Consider the following 15,904-nt stretch of genomic DNA (forward strand, 5'->3'; position numbering starts at 1 on the left):
TTTACAGCATTTATCGCCCTTTTCCAGATCACCTTACAATCAGTAAAGATAGGGACAGTCCCCTTGGAGACACTCAGGGTTAAGTGTCTTGCTCAGGGACACAGTGGTAGTAAGAAGAGTTTGAACCTGGGACTTTGTGGTATTCTGGTTTAAAGGTGACCACCCTGTTTTTTTATAGCCCCAATTCCAGAAAGTTGGTACATGGTCTAAAATGTTCATGTAATTTTGGAGTTGTAGTCATTTCAGTGACACACCAGCAAATGTTGATTGTATATGATGACCTGCATATAATATGTAGATGGAAAATTGTCATCGTCTGGACAAATATAAGCAAATAGGCAAAAATGATTGATTGGCTGATAACGTAATTGAAAATGCTTCAGTGTCACAGGATGGGCCGGGAGGCGCATTAGCAGGAGAGGCTGGAGGACTAGGGATGGAGGGATGTGGGCACTTGGACTGGTGAGGGGGTGCAGGGATGCAGGCGGGTGGTCGTAAGCATCGGGAGCAGAACAAACGACCGGCAAGGGCGAATCCAGAAGAAAAGTCTGGCAAAGAGAGGTCGGCGTGAGGAATAAAAGCTGAGCAGCAATAAAGGGTAGGACCACAATGATGAGTGGGCGAGGGAATTATGCAGCCCGTCTCTTCCTGCTTATCCTTCCTGGGCAGGCAGGTGGAACGGAATCCGTGACAATCAGTGAAGTCCTCCTTATTTCTTACATATCCATGTCAGAAGACACCAACCATGGTCAAAATTGCCAAATTGCATCAATTCCTGCATCAAGCAAGGAAAGCAACTTATGAGATCTAAAATGCTCCAACACAAAAACAGGAAAAAACCTGTAAGGATGGTGGAGCACTATCATCTGGTCAGAATAAAACCCGAGAAGACCATGATCAGAAATGGTAGGAAACGGGCAGGCGAACTCACAGTAGCCTTAAATAGCGAAAGATAAATTATCCACACGCACTATAGAAGAAGAACTTGGCAGAATAATATTGAAAATATGGGACCCGGCGGCGCTTAATGTTCCGGTCAAATCTCCAAACCACATCAAGATCACTGACTTTGGGCTGGCCGCCTCCTGGATGCCCCTGCTCACCAAGGCTGATGGTTAAAAGCAGAGGACACATTTCGTTGTGTCGCCATGTGCTGTGCTTCACACTGACAATCACGTCACTTTCACTTTTATGGCCAAAATTTTGAACTTTCCACGGAACTAGGGATGGGAAGTTACTTGTCAAATATGAATGCTTTGTGTGTTGATAAATCATATTTGTCAAGTAAGGCAGAAATATGAGGCACTCTGAGTAGATCCAAACTTCCCATCCCAACTCTGAATTCCCATCCCAACTCTGAGATGCGTACGCACAGCGGTAACGGCCATTTGCCATCGTATATGGAATGAGATTTGGCCACTCGGACTGATGAGAGGGGGCTGGAGAGCTTCGGCATGAGAAAGTCACTTGGAAGCGCAGCATCGAAAAGGCTCCAGTTCGTGCGTGTATAGGAGCCGTTCTGATCTGGGGGTCTTCAGTAGGTCACGTCTGGGCTCAACATCATTATGTGGTAATAAAGTCCTTCAGACTTTTCACAGACAGTGTGCTGACCTTGGGAATCTTTGAAATAAACGTCACCTTTCGTGCGTTTATTGAAACAAAGCTAAATTAAGACCAACCACACCTTAGAGAAGCAGTAGGAGATGGTGCTCTGCTTTTGTAATGTTGACAACCTTGATGTCTTTAGATGCCCATAAAATGGATGGCTTTGGAGTGTATCCACTACCGAAAGTTCACTCACCAAAGTGATGTCTGGAGCTACGGTGAGTCGCCTTCGTTTTCTCCACATCTCGCACAGCTTCAGTTGTGATGAATAGTTTTTAGAATAGCGGCTGCTAAAAGGCTGGAAAAATGTGTTCTTCCCATCACACAGGAGTAACCATCTGGGAGCTGATGACCTTTGGGGGGAAGCCCTACGATGGGATCCCCACGCGCGAGATTCCGGACCTGCTGGAGAAGGGCGAGCGGTTGCCCCAGCCTCCCATCTGCACGATTGATGTGTACATGGTCATGGTGAAATGTACGAATGATCTCCTTCTCGTCATCCTCACTTCACACACGTCATCACCAAGACACAGAGACAATATTCTTCCTAGTGTACAAGAAGACAGGGGACCTGCTGAAAGCCCCCTGGATACCAGGGGTGGGGAACCAGGTCCGTGGAGATCCATGGCTTTTGGGGCAGGTCCTCCGTGGAGACCGTGATGAGAAGAAAACGCACACATATCTAGATTGTCAATTTTCCGTGTCCAAGCAGGAAGAAGCGGAGCGCTGAGGGGCCTGGTTGGCTGTGGCGGCTCGAGGACGAGGGGCTGGAGATTAGACGCATTCATTCTAATTACATGTCAGCCGGCGGCGCCTGTTTATGACTCGATTGGACGCAGCATTGATGCCCCCACGGAGGGCGAAATATTGATAGAGATGAAATAGAGTTTGATTGCGTGAGTAATTGAGGCTCATTTAGATAATGCGTTTGAGTGTGTGTGGAGCGGAAATTAATTGTGAGGAAATGAGAGCCGGGCCAGCGTGAGGTGAAAGCGCGTAAGTGGTTGTCAGAAATATTATGATGGTTTTTTGGGGTTTTTTTTTCGCTGCCGTTCTCGCCGCGGTTCTCGCAACGTGTCACCGGAACCGCTGATCTAGCGGTCGCTTCGGCGTCACCGACTGCTAATTATCCCCATAATGAAGTCGAGTAGCGTTCCGTTCATCCGCTTGAAGAATGTGTCGGGGTTCGCGGGTTCGCCGAGCTCCCCGTGGACGGGAGCGGCTGACGGGCTTTTGTTTTAAGTGAGTCAAGTCGAGACCTCTGCTCCTCACAGGCTGGATGATTGACGCTGACAGTAGGCCCAAGTTTAAAGAGCTGGCGGCTGAGTTTTGTCGGATGGCGCGAGATCCCCAGCGGTATCTTGTCATTCAGGTGAGGTGTATTTCTTCTTCTTCTTCTCCTTCATTTGAAAGGTAATTTTCTGACCAATGAATTCTCCTTTTATCTTCTGGGCTTCAGGGAGATGATCGTATGAAGCTGCCCAGCCCCAATGACAGCAAGTTTTTCCAGAGCCTTCTGGACGAAGAAGACCTTGACAACCTCATGGACGCTGACGAGTACCTTGTTCCCCATGGGTTTAACATGCCTCCACCATCCTGCTCCTCCAGACCCCATATGGATTCTAACCGGGTAGGAGCTCCAGCCCCCACCTTGATCATCTGTGGTCTACATGCTCAATTTCAGCACTCTGGGATCCAGATCTCTCCATGCTCTCGTTGTCTCAAATGCGCTTTTCATTACTGGGCTCCTCATGTGCAAATAGCACTATCTCCACTAAGGCGAGTGCTGCAGTTTGCTCAGAGACAATGAGCTGGACCAGATATTTACTCCATTCCACACCCTGCTCCGTCTGGCCATGGCCATGCATTTTAAATGGACCCTCTGTCCACATGGTGAGACCCCCAGTGGTCCTGCAAGCAGCACAGGAGCTGGAAAGGTCAACATCTTCGACTTGATTCCTTTACTGTAATTATGCAGCCAAACAGCTTGTTCTGATGACACAGCAGGTGCCGGCTGGTACGTAACCACTGGTCACTCCGCAGATCACTTCTCCACATGGGTGACAGTTGCACACAAGCTCCTCGGTCAGGAAGTGCAGAAGGAAACTTCCTGTTTACTTTGCCGCCTTTTGCCGTTTCTCATTTTGAATATTTACTTCACGTCGCATTTTATGCCGCATTTTCAGCTGCACCCACCTGTTCAGTTTGGACCATGATTCTGTTCTCTTCTCTCGCGTCCACCTGTGCTCGAACAGAAGAGTGAGAGATGGACGCCGAGGCGGGAAAGAAATAGAGAGAGAGAGTTCAGCGTAAATAAACTGCCATCTGCTCCTGCAGCCACTGGAGGCGCTGGTCAGCAGACCCGCCTGTCCACGCTGATGGACGGTAGGAATGTCCTTGGGATGGGAGAGAGAGTCTCGTTGTTGTGGATCAGCACCGGCCGGGGGGAGGCCAAAAATAGGATGATAGGACGGATTGTTTGGGTTTTCCGTATGGAAAAGCTGGGAATTTCCAGCTCAGTGTCCACGCTGGTCTCCAGCCAACAGTCTATGCAGATCTGTGAGATGATGTCCAGAGTGACTTACAATCAGTAGTTACAGTGGTGGTAGTAGCCTAGCGGGTAACACACTTGCCTATGAACCAGAAGACCCAGGTTCAAATCCCACTTAGTACCATTGTGTCCCTGAGCAAGACACTTAACCCTAAGGGGGTTAAGGGGGACAGTCTCCAGGGGGGGACTGTCCCTGCAACTACTGACTGTAAGTCGCTCTGGATAAGGGCGTCTGATAAATGCTGTAAATGTAAATGTAAAATGTACAGGGACAGTCCCCCCCTGGAGACACTCAAGGATAAGTGTCTTGCTCAGGGACATGGGGGTAGTATGTGGGGTTTGAACCCGGGTCTTCTGGTTCATAGGCGAGTGTGTTACCCTCTAGGCTACTACCAATAATCACAGTGATGTTCTCCAATCTGTGATCGATCATCACAGTCTGAGTGCCAACAACTCTGCCCACTCCTTCAGTCATCCTGGACAACCCAGTGGGGGTTTGAAAGGCCGTCACAGTCTCCAATCATCAATAAACCAGTTCCTAATCCAATCAGCACAAGACCAGTTATCATGGCTCAGAATAGGTAGATATCCTCGATGTCCCACCCGTCCTTGCCGTTACCCGGCGCATATGTTCTACTCAGGATCCCACGCACCTGGGAGAGTCTCTCAAGGTACGAGACAATAGACGAGACGAAGGGCCAAGCAGGAGAACAGAGAAGGGAGGGAGAGGGAAGATGCGTCCGCCTCCGCCGAGAGCAAAAGAGAGATATGTGCTTGGATTGCTTGGATTGATCTGCACTTTTAGCTTCTCCGCTGGGGACTGATATTCGTTAGCGTTGGCGTCCTAAAGCAGGAAGTAGAGCTTCCATCACCACTACACCTGTAGTGGAGTGATGAATTACATGTTCACATTAAACAGGATGCACTGAATTGACTTATAAAGGTCATACACCTTCATACATATTAGTGTGTTCTTTTCCCAGAACCAGTTTGGGTGCCGTGATGGAGGGTTTGGTGCAGATGACGGCACAGGGGGTCACCCTCACTCTTCTACCTGCTCGACCTCAGAGCATTCAGGCTCCCAGGGGGCAGCGTTGGACACGCTGGAGGACCAGCGGTGCAACGGGGGCCTGCAGAAGCAACCCACTGCCCGTCTGGTGGAGGACAGCAGTGGCCAGCGCTACAGTGCAGACCCCACCATCTTCCTGGGCGAGCGGGGCGCTCGGGCAGACACCGATGAAGACGGTTACATGACACCGATGAAGGACAAAACTGCCTCAGGTATGAAACGGGCAGATTTCACTCATTCCCTGTAAAACAGCCCTAACTGAGAAATTTCTCAGTGTCAGGATTGGGGGCAGAGATACACCAACAACGTTGGGGCTCCGTGATTCTCACTATTCTGTCTGTCTTTGTCTCCTTTTTCCCACAGACTATTTGAACCCTGTCGAAGAGAACCCATTTGTCACCCGCCGCAAGAACGGGGAGATCCATGCCCTGGACAACCCAGGTTACCACAGCACCCCCAATGGACAACCAAAACGGGAGGACGAGTACATAAACGAGCCGCTCTACCTCAACACTTTCCACAACATTGGGGACGTGAACCCTGAACTCCTGAAGAGAAATGGGCTCTCTGCGCCGCTCGCCACAACCACCCCGATATCCCTGAGCACCCCCCCAAACTAGCAACGCCCCTCACCAAGCCCCAGTCAGCCATGTTCACTTCGCTCATCCTCCAGTTCAGCCGGGTTTGCCGAGCCAAGCTGCACACCCTTCGCTTCCAGCCCAGGTCGTCCATGGTCCCCTCCCTGCTGTCCACCCAGGTCCAATCTGCCACCCGACCAGTGCGCACTACCATGTGGCGTCTGCTCCTGCAGGCCAGAGCAGTGTCCCGAGAATCACGGTCCACCCCAGGCATCCCAGCAGCATTCTGCAGACGAGCCACACCGGGACCATTATGCCTGACAAGAAACACAAGGTGACCTTTGACAATCCAGAATACTGGCAGCACAGTCTTCCGCCCAAGCCTACTCAGCAGAACCCCGACTCGTCGCAAGGGGGCAACACAAAGTTCTTCTACAAACAGAATGGACGCGTCCGGCCAGCGGTGGCTGAAAACCCCGAGTACCTGTCAGAATTCTCCCTGAAGCCGGGTACAGTGCTGCCTCCGCCTCCATACCGCCAGCGGAACACTGTGGTGTAACGTCTAGAACCTGCCCCCCCCCAGAGCCTGGTTCCTCTACCAGCACCCAACTCCTACCTGGTTCTCAGTGTCCCTCCGTACTGAAACCGCCACCTCAAGAGACATCCAAGTCTCCAATCTTTTAGCTCATGTACCTGCAAGCAGGAGCTCCCTGGGGAAGAAACCTCTCGACCTTGGTAGGGGAAAAATAATTAAATCCGCCAGTCAAGTCCAGTCTTTCTGCACACCTCCTCATACAAGAGTTATCATGGCGACCTTTTCCAAATGACACAATGAGCTCCTTGAGTGGCATGTACCTTTCCGCCTTTTTTTTTTTTTTTAACTCTGAAGTCATCATGCCTCCACCTAAGAGGTAGATTCGAGAAAGGAACAAGAGGTTTAAAGCAATATGGAGGTGAGCCACCATATTGAATGACAGTTATCTGCAGAGGCATGGTGCGCGGACCCATCTAAGGGAACGTTCAGGAGGCTTCTACATCACGGAGCCGTACTTTCTGACTGATGGACTCTAATTGGAACCCAGCAGCCCCAGCAACACTCAACACTAACTCTGTTTACTATTTATTTACTATTCATTTCACGACTGTTACTTTTTCTACCACGCCCATGTAGTGATTTTGAAGTCCAAAAGCGTGTGTCAGAAGTCCAAGGGTTGCGTCTGTAGAATAAGAGTGAGTTAGACAAGGCCACATGGCCTACACAGGTGGCTTTTCTGCACAGGACTGTTGGTTGGAGTTCAGGAGCCTGTTGAAGGCCCTCTATGCATCAGAGTTGATTGCAGATCTCACACAGCTCTCAGGTAGAGGAAGCACCTGAAGGCAAAAACGTCTCGGAAGGGCTTAGGACCCAAGGTTCAGAAAACTGTGCCAAACTAAGTGGAAAGATTGAGAACGTGGGTTGGGCTCCTTCAGGGGTTAAAAGATCTCTCATGGTTGCTTTTTTTGCATGGCTGTGTTCAGTTGAGTTTTTAATTATCTTTGTAGATGAACAACAGTATACCTTGTAGATCTTTGTGGCACTACCATACTGCTGCTACGTACATATTGGTTCTGTTTGAGCATCTCATGCTTTTGTAGAGTCCAGCTGCACTGGAGCAGATACGCTCGTTTCAGTGTTGTCCTCCAAGCCTTCAGTCGTTGCTGCGTTCATGTGTTTGCTTTGAGCACTTTTGTCCGTCCAGGAGTAAGACCAGCCGGATGGGCTTACGGGGACAGAGAGACCCTGTTCAACGTGGGATTTGTGAAATGTGAAGAATAAATGCACTTTTTAATGAACCAGATTTACAGATTCCCAGCAGTGACGTCCACGGCTGCAGTAGACTCAAGGTGGACATTTTTAGGCAGAGAGTCGTAGGCACATGACAGATGATGGAAATTTACATGTAGTGCATGAAACAAGAAAAGGAAGATTCTTCTTTCTTTTATTGAACGTGTCTTTTTATTACTAATGGAAGACCACGTCTTTGTTGAAAGACTTGATCTCAGAGTGAAATACAGTATTTATTTAACTCCAGGAAAAATAACCTCACATTGATATATCTTTCCCAGATCGACAGAGAGCAGATTCTGGCCAGTTGGTGTGTGCTAGTGTCTGTGAATTCATTTCTGTATCATCTCACACACAGCATAAATGAAGATTTGAATTTGAAGTAATGACTTTGCTTTTGATTCTACTGGCTTCCAAAATAACATGCATCAAGCGCAGTGTGAAGTTTACAGCAGGGCCGAGAGCACTTAGCAGCTCATAAAGGACGGGCCGAGATATGAAATTGCTGGTGAACTACAGCAATTTGGTTTGGAAATTTCAATTTGTACCTGTAAAATGGAACTATTTCTTCTTCTCCAGTCATGAGCACTGATGATTTTTGCACACACTACTGTCACTACACACACTACTGAGCCGCCACTGAACGGGCATGTGAGGGACAATGTGAGAAAATGTGAAAAGTATTTTTATAGCGACAGGAGGAACTTCGCAGAAGACGGCGATGTTGTAAATAGGGCGGAAAGGCTGCGTTTGGACCCCTTCTTTTCCCCCTTCGTGTCTTGCTTTTGTGTTTAACACGTAAGAAGTGGCTGGTAGTGACCGGACATTGTGTTCATGTGTATATACATGTGCTGTGTGTTTCCTCTAGACTTAACCCTTGGGATACTGCTTTTTTTATTCTTCGTGAGACTAGTATGAAGCACTGCTCTGTGTTCTCTGTATCTCTGTTCCTGCTGCTTTCACCCTTCGATGTGCACCTCTCACACCATCATCCCGGTGTAAATATGACAGCTGTGCAGGTTTTTACCCCCTTTTAACATATTAATGACTGCCCCCCACCCCCTGGCATTCAGTATTTAAATAAAAAGATGATCAGTGTTTATATTCGAAAGATGTCCCGAGTGAATGGTGAACAATTCTGCCCTGTGTGCGCTGGTGATTCACTTTTCTATCATTTATTTATTCAGAGGCTATTAAGAGTTTCCCGGAAATCTGAGATCATGCCAGTGCTCTGTGTACCCATTTATTTATTGATTTATTTATGATTATTATTATAATTGTCTTGTTTTCTGTCGCACTATAACAGAGACAGCACAGCTAGAAACGTCATCAGTTCATATCATTCCTCCCCAGCTTGTTGTTGGCAGCAGTGGCTATTACTCTCCACTTTTTACCATACCTAAGGCTTTATATCGTTGAAATACTTTTCCTCATATTTGTTACATGAATCTGTCAAAAAGTATATTTTTAATTTAATATAAATAAAGATCTACTCAATATTTGACCTGAGGACTGTGTTTCTGGTGGGGATGTTCTGCGGGAAACAAAATACCACTGGATTTAGTAAGAAGTATCCCAGCCATGTACATATAGTACACGATGCTTAGTACCTGGTGCAACATACAAAGCTAGAAAATACAAAAAAAAATACAAAAGATGAACAGAAATGAACAGGTATGTTCCTCTCATGACCTTCAGCATGATGCCACCTTCGGTTCACGAATCAAAATGCATTTAGCAAAAAACACATCCTCATATAGAGAGATCATGTCAGGTCACGTAGTTCCTCGCTGACTGTAGATGAATGAAAATGATTCCACGTGAGGCGGAAATAACACGGCACAGCAGCTTACAACACCGCTGGCTGTGGAGCTGAGCAGCAGGGTCAAAAGGTCAAAATGAAGCACACACACACACACACACACACACACGCTGCCTTATATAAATATAAAATAAATATATATTCATATGATGGATTTGTAAAAAAAAATGACCTTGTCTTTACCCATGTTTACATGTCAGTTGGAGAATAAATCTGCCACAGCGGTAAAGAGGTGCGGAGTTCATTAGACAAATTACAAGCAATTAAAACCAGAAGGTTCTAATTTGATTGCGCTTTGTTATAAATGGTCTGAAATGGAGTCCAGAGTGTCTGATTCGGCTCTGATCAGATCGTTGCTGAGATGATTTTATTCAGAAGACGCTAAATGTCCCCTGAGCTTTTGCCACTAAGGACTGTGGCTGACTTTCAGTTTTGTACCAACTTAAACATACGGAATGATCACAACTGGATTCGGTTTTTAGCATTATTTTATCTTTATTTTGTGTCCATGCATCTGTTGCATTTTGTAAGTAAAATAAATAGAAAGAGAAACAAGGAAAACTTCTGTTTGGAGAGTTGAAGCTCAAGGTGACAGTGACCTTCTGATGGTGTCATTCTCACCGAGGGTTGTGTGCAGGGTTGGGGTTCAGTAATAAATGCAGCATCAGTTAACTAAGTAAACAGGTTCACAGGAATCCAGATTTTTAACATCAAAAAGCCTGCCGAGATAAACTGGTGGTTCCGATTTCGCAAGACTAATGACTGTCAAAAGTTTTCCTCAAACCTTCTGTTTACAGGGACAGAGATTATATAAACCAGTGTAAGCAAAAAAAACTTCATTTTCTATGCAGCAAGCATATTTCCCTGCTCCCAGAGACTTTCATTTCAATCATAAATAATACAAAACTGTCCAATGCTGGAATAGAAGCCCTCTGAAGTATCTCTTATTAATACTAATAAGCCAAATGCTTGGAAGTGTTTATGAAATATAACCAGCATCCTTTAAACCAGTCTGTGCTAAAAACATTCCCATGACTGAAGCGCACCACTGCATTTTAACGTTGAAAGCAGAATTTCTATTTTAATGGCGTCTCAGTGGAACCGTACTCATGATGGATGTGGGCGGGGCTCCTGTGGGTTTAATGTGGGTATCTGGTGGGCGTGTCCTCCTACAGGCGAGTGTCAGGTGTGAAGGTGGCGCCTTGGAAGGCTCTTTACCTCCAGCTCACCACAATGTTCTCATGATGTTCTATGTCAGCGCTGTGAATATGGACTCGTGATGTTCTCATGATGTTCTATGACAGCGCTGTGAATATGGACTCATGATGTTCTCATGATGTTCTATGACAGAGTTGTGAATATGGACTCATGATGTTCTCACGATGTTCTATGAAGAGTTGTGAATATGGATTGTGATGTTCTCATGATGTTCTATGACAGTGCTGTGAATTTGTTCTCATGATGTTCTCATGATGTTCTATGACAGCGCTGTGAATATGGACTCATGATGTTCTCATGATGTTCTATGACAGAGTTGTGAATATGGACTCATGATGTTCTCACGATGTTCTATGAAGAGTTGTGAATATGGATTGTGATGTTCTCATGATGTTCTATGACAGTGCTGTGAATTTGTTCTCATGATGTTCTCATGATGTTCTATGACAGCGCTGTGTATATGGACTCATGATGTTCTCATGATGTTCTATGACAGCACTGTGAATTTGCTCTTGTGATGTTCTCATGATGTTCGAACGACATTCTGCAGTTGCTGCAGTCCTAAGGAGGAAGGTGAGGAAAGGGAGGTGTGCTGCTGTTGTTGTGTCCCTCGTTTTCTGCTCATTAGCTTTTCCGATGTCTTCAGGCCATGTAACATTTTGATTGGATAAAACCCTGATCTGCTTTACGAGCAGCTTTTTAGTAATGAAATGATGGTTTTGTAGGAGGGATGTAGGGTACAACTGAAGGACATTATGTGGGTTAAAAGTGTCTGTCATGTTTTAATTTAACAGCACTGTCATAATGAAAGTGTAATTAGTTTAACCCTTTATGTCAGTAAAGAAAGTTTGTTGGGAATACAGTAAGTAAGACTGTGTGAGAGAATGAGTGAGAACAGAGAGTGAGTGTGATTACACAGTGAGTGAATTAGAGTGAGAATATAGAGTGAGTGTGATTACACAGTGAGTGAATTAGAGAGTGAGAATAAAGAGTGAGTGTGAGTACACAGTGAGTGAGAACAGAGAGTGAGTGTGATTACACAGTGAGTGAATTAGATAGTGAGAATAAAGAGTGGGTGTGATTACACAGTGAGTGAGAACAGAGAGTGAGAATAGAGAGTGAGTGTGATTACACAGTGAGTGAATTAGTGAGTGAGAATAAAGACTGAGTGTGATTACACAGTGAGTGAATTAGAGAGTGAGAAGAGAGTGAGTGTGATTACACAGTGAGTGAATTAGAGAGTGAGAATAGAGAGTGAGTGTGATTACACAGTGAGTGTATCAGAGAGTGAAAATAAAGAGTGAGTGTGATTACACAGTGAGTGAATTAGTGAGTGAGAACAGAGAGTGAGTGTGATTACACAGTGAGAGTATTAGAGAGTAAAAATAAAGAGTGAGGTTGATTACACCGTGAGTGAATTAGTGAGTGAAAACAGAGAGTGAGTGTGATTACACAGTGAGTGAATTAGAGAGGGAGAAGAGAGTGAGTGTGATTACACAGTGAGTGAATTAGAGAGTGAGAATAGAGAGTGAGTGTGATTACACAGTGAGTGAATTAGTGAGTGAGAACAGAGAGTGAGTGTGATTACACAGTGAGTGAATTAGAGAGTGAGAATAGAGAGTGAGTGTGATTACACAGTGAGTGTATCAGAGAGTGAAAATAAAGAGTGAGTGTGATTACACCGTGAGTGAATTAGTGAGTGAGAACTGAGAGTGAGTGTGATTACACAGTGAGTGTATCAGAGAGTGAAAATAAAGAGTGAGTGTGATTACACAGTGAGTGAATTAGTGAGTGAGAACAGAGAGTGAGTGTGATTACACAGTGAGTGAATTAGAGAGTGAGAATAGAGAGTGAGTGTGATTACACAGTGAGTGTATCAGAGAGTGAAAATAAAGAGTGAGTGTGATTACACCGTGAGTGAATTAGTGAGTGAGAACAGAGAGTGAGTGTGATTACACAGTGAGTGAATTAGAGAGTGAGAATAGAGAGTGAGTGTGATTACACAGTGAGTGTATCAGAGAGTGAAAATAAAGAGTGAGTGTGATTACACCGTGAGTGAATTAGTGAGTGAAAACAGAGAGTGAGTGTGATTACACAGTGAGTGAATTAGTGAGTGGGAATAGAGAGTGAGTGATGAGAGTGAGTGAGAATAGAGAGTGAGTGATGAGAGTGAGTGAGAATAGAGAGTGTCGGATGAGAATTTTCTCCACCTGCTCCACCCACTTCCCACTCATGATTTACAGCATCCAGAAAGTTCTGATGCAGACCAAACAACGTTCGATACCAAATCAAATCAATTGTTCACCTCGGCCTGGACGTCACTTAACTTAGTTTTGGGATCACCGGGGCACTAATAAGGTGGACGGGTGTGAAGCGTGGCCACAAAGAGAGGCTTTGGCCGATTCATCAGCTTTTTGATCATTAAATCACTGAAACACAAAGTGAAGGGAAAAAACATGATTCCATAATCTCACTTTTTCACCCTTTCACTCTGCTGTAGTTCTGCTGAGTAATGAAACGTGTTTTTGTTCACTGTGTTTTGCTCCACTCTCATTTTACTTTTATCTGTGCAGATATGTGTGATGAAATCCATGCTGAATTTTTACCAATGTCTTGGTGCACAAATGACCTGGAATGAGTCATTTCAAGCCTTCTACCCGCCACTAGAGGGCAGAATTACAAACATGGTGAATGATAAAATTCCTCATTCATTCACTCAAGACTCTTCTCATCTTTTTCTGTCTGAATTCCCCACAAATTCAGAAACACAGACATTAAACTTGAAATAAAATCCAACCGACATGACAGCAGAGCATTAAATCCCATCACACGATATTCCGGTCTAACCCAGAATCAGTCCAACAAAACAGAACGTGTGTGTGTGAGTGTGTTTGTACGTGTCCATGTGCGTGTTGTGTTATATCTACATTAAGAGGTCGCCCCAGAACCAGGATGCGAGCAGAGACACTGACACACACGAGCCATCGGCCGTCCTCCAGCCACGTTTCAGCTCTTTGTGCTCCATGGTTCGTGTTTTGTTCAGCAGACAGAGATGGAGCGCTCTAATTTCCACCCTGCCCACCATCTCATGACCAATTCCAGCCCACCACCCTCCGTTTCCTGCTCAGACACACACACACACGCCCACGCACACTCCTTCAGACAGAATCAGACTTTCCTTGCTTACAAAAGTATTTACTAGAGCCGACTCTGGTGTCATTCTGCTGTACAAGCAACAAAGAAACAGCATAGAAACCAAACACAATCACCGCATTTTTAAACATCTCCTGCATAACGCTGGTGAGATACTCTGGGTCCCAGTGGGTCTTCACAGTCGCGTGGATGGTGGGATCACACTGGGACTTTCTCCTCAATCTCAGATCTGGCAGCAACTTTCATTCCGGCTGCTGCTGCTGCAGGAACATTTTTTTTTTTTTTTTTACAGGTTCTACAGGAACGGCAGCATCTCGAATCTGCTGACTGTAAATTTGTCGTCTTCACGTCCCTTTGGAAATGAACTTCAGGCTCTGAAGCAGATGACTTTTACAGCTCATCACCTGATGTAACCTGCACTGTTGTCATCTTCTTATCAAGTCTCATCAACTCTGTCCTTCATAAAGCGATTCGTTGAATGTATGAAAAAAAAGAGATGATAAAATTGAGAGGAAAAAAACTTAAATAACATCATTCACCAATGAGGAGGAGCCAGACACAAGAGTAGGAGGACCAACGGCCAGTTGCACCTGGACCTGATAAACAGAATCAGATAAAAACAGATAAAACACCAGCGGTATGTGGAGATGGTTTAGATTCAAAATTCACGAAATATTACAATAAATATCACACCGTTCACAAATATACTCCAGCAACAAATGTAAAGAGATTCACAAATATCAATTATCACTTACAAATAAAAGTAACACCGTTCACAGATGCATTTCTCATTGAAATGTGGGTGCGGCTACATTCGTTCACGAACCCGTAAACCTGCATTTACAAACCACCGTATATATTTGTGAACGTCTCGATACATGAATGTGTTTTTACAAAAGGTAGCCAATCAAATCTTCTCAAAAATGTACAGCCAGTCGAATCAACTGATATTCGAGGGTTTGATTTAATGGTGACAACATTGCGCTCCTATTGACATTGTCGTGGTAGGAACGGCGAAAACACAAGTTTAATAAAAGGAATCGGGAAAAAGTAATAAATAGAACGTAAACCCTGTGGTAGTAACCGTGTTCCTGCTGGATTTAAATGAAAGTCTCGGGTCAACACGTCTGGACGAACCCCGGATAGAATACGACTCCGTTTCATTTGACGATCATCCAGCACTTCCTGTCTGACTTGGACCAACCAGCTGCCGGAAACACCAACACGTGCACGTGCAGGCCAATCCGTAACAACTGCGCCTGGATGATCATTTTCCCGACTAACACTGAATGTTCCTATGTAAATGTTGGCTGTACCTGCCCCGCCCGCTGTGTGTATTTTTTCTGTGCCTTGCACGGTCTGGATTAAGGTGAGGTAGAACTTTCCCCAGGTAGAACGTTTTACACGTTGTTATGTTCCTGGGTGCTTAGTGCCAGGGAGCGTGTTCGTGGGGAGGTGTGTCCTCCTTTCAGGCCTGAAGGGGCGGTGCTTCTGGTTGCTGGCCACACCCCCGGCCTCCTGCCCCAGTATATGAGGAGGCCTGAGACAGGAAGATGGTGGCCTAGTGCTCGTGGAGGACTTTGGAGTGGTGTTGGTTGGACTTGTTCTTGTTCTTCGTCTCTAGCGTTGGTTTCGGTTCTCCCTCTGGCCAGTATGTTCCTCCTTGTCACCGTCCACCTAGTTCATGTTGTTCACGTTCCTTCCCCCTAGACAGGATCGTGACAACGTGGAGAAAATAACGTAGCAATATTCCGAAAAACATTGAGTAAAAATGCCATCAAATGTCATGTGTATGTCAGGCCAGTAGGTGGATCTGACACTTCCATCGATCAATTCCAGATTTTTGAAGGATCTGTCTCACTAGTCTGCTGTTGATGTTCATCTCTGGCTGTCATGTCGTAATTTAAATAATAAAGGGACTTTAAAAAGGGTGGAGGCAGGTGCACACGGCCCTTTGGGAAGCCTGAGAAGAATACACCAGGAAAACACATGAAATCTGAAACATATCAGACCCGTTTTGATTCTGGCAGATGAAAAAAAAGTGATTTAAAGTCAATGTTTGTGATCCCATAAAAGCGAGCAT

The 15,904-nt window shown here is 45.6% G+C and overlaps 1 pseudogene; it reads left to right on the forward strand.

Moving 5' to 3' along the window:
• The window catches only part of LOC114783574 (receptor tyrosine-protein kinase erbB-4-like), a 45,883-nt pseudogene extending 36,751 nt beyond the window's left edge, over positions 1–9,132 (forward strand).
• The last annotated feature ends 6,772 nt before the right edge of the window (positions 9,133–15,904 follow it).

This window comes from Denticeps clupeoides, unplaced genomic scaffold (assembly GCF_900700375.1).
Source record: "Denticeps clupeoides unplaced genomic scaffold, fDenClu1.1, whole genome shotgun sequence".
Taxonomy (NCBI): domain Eukaryota; kingdom Metazoa; phylum Chordata; class Actinopteri; order Clupeiformes; family Denticipitidae; genus Denticeps; species Denticeps clupeoides.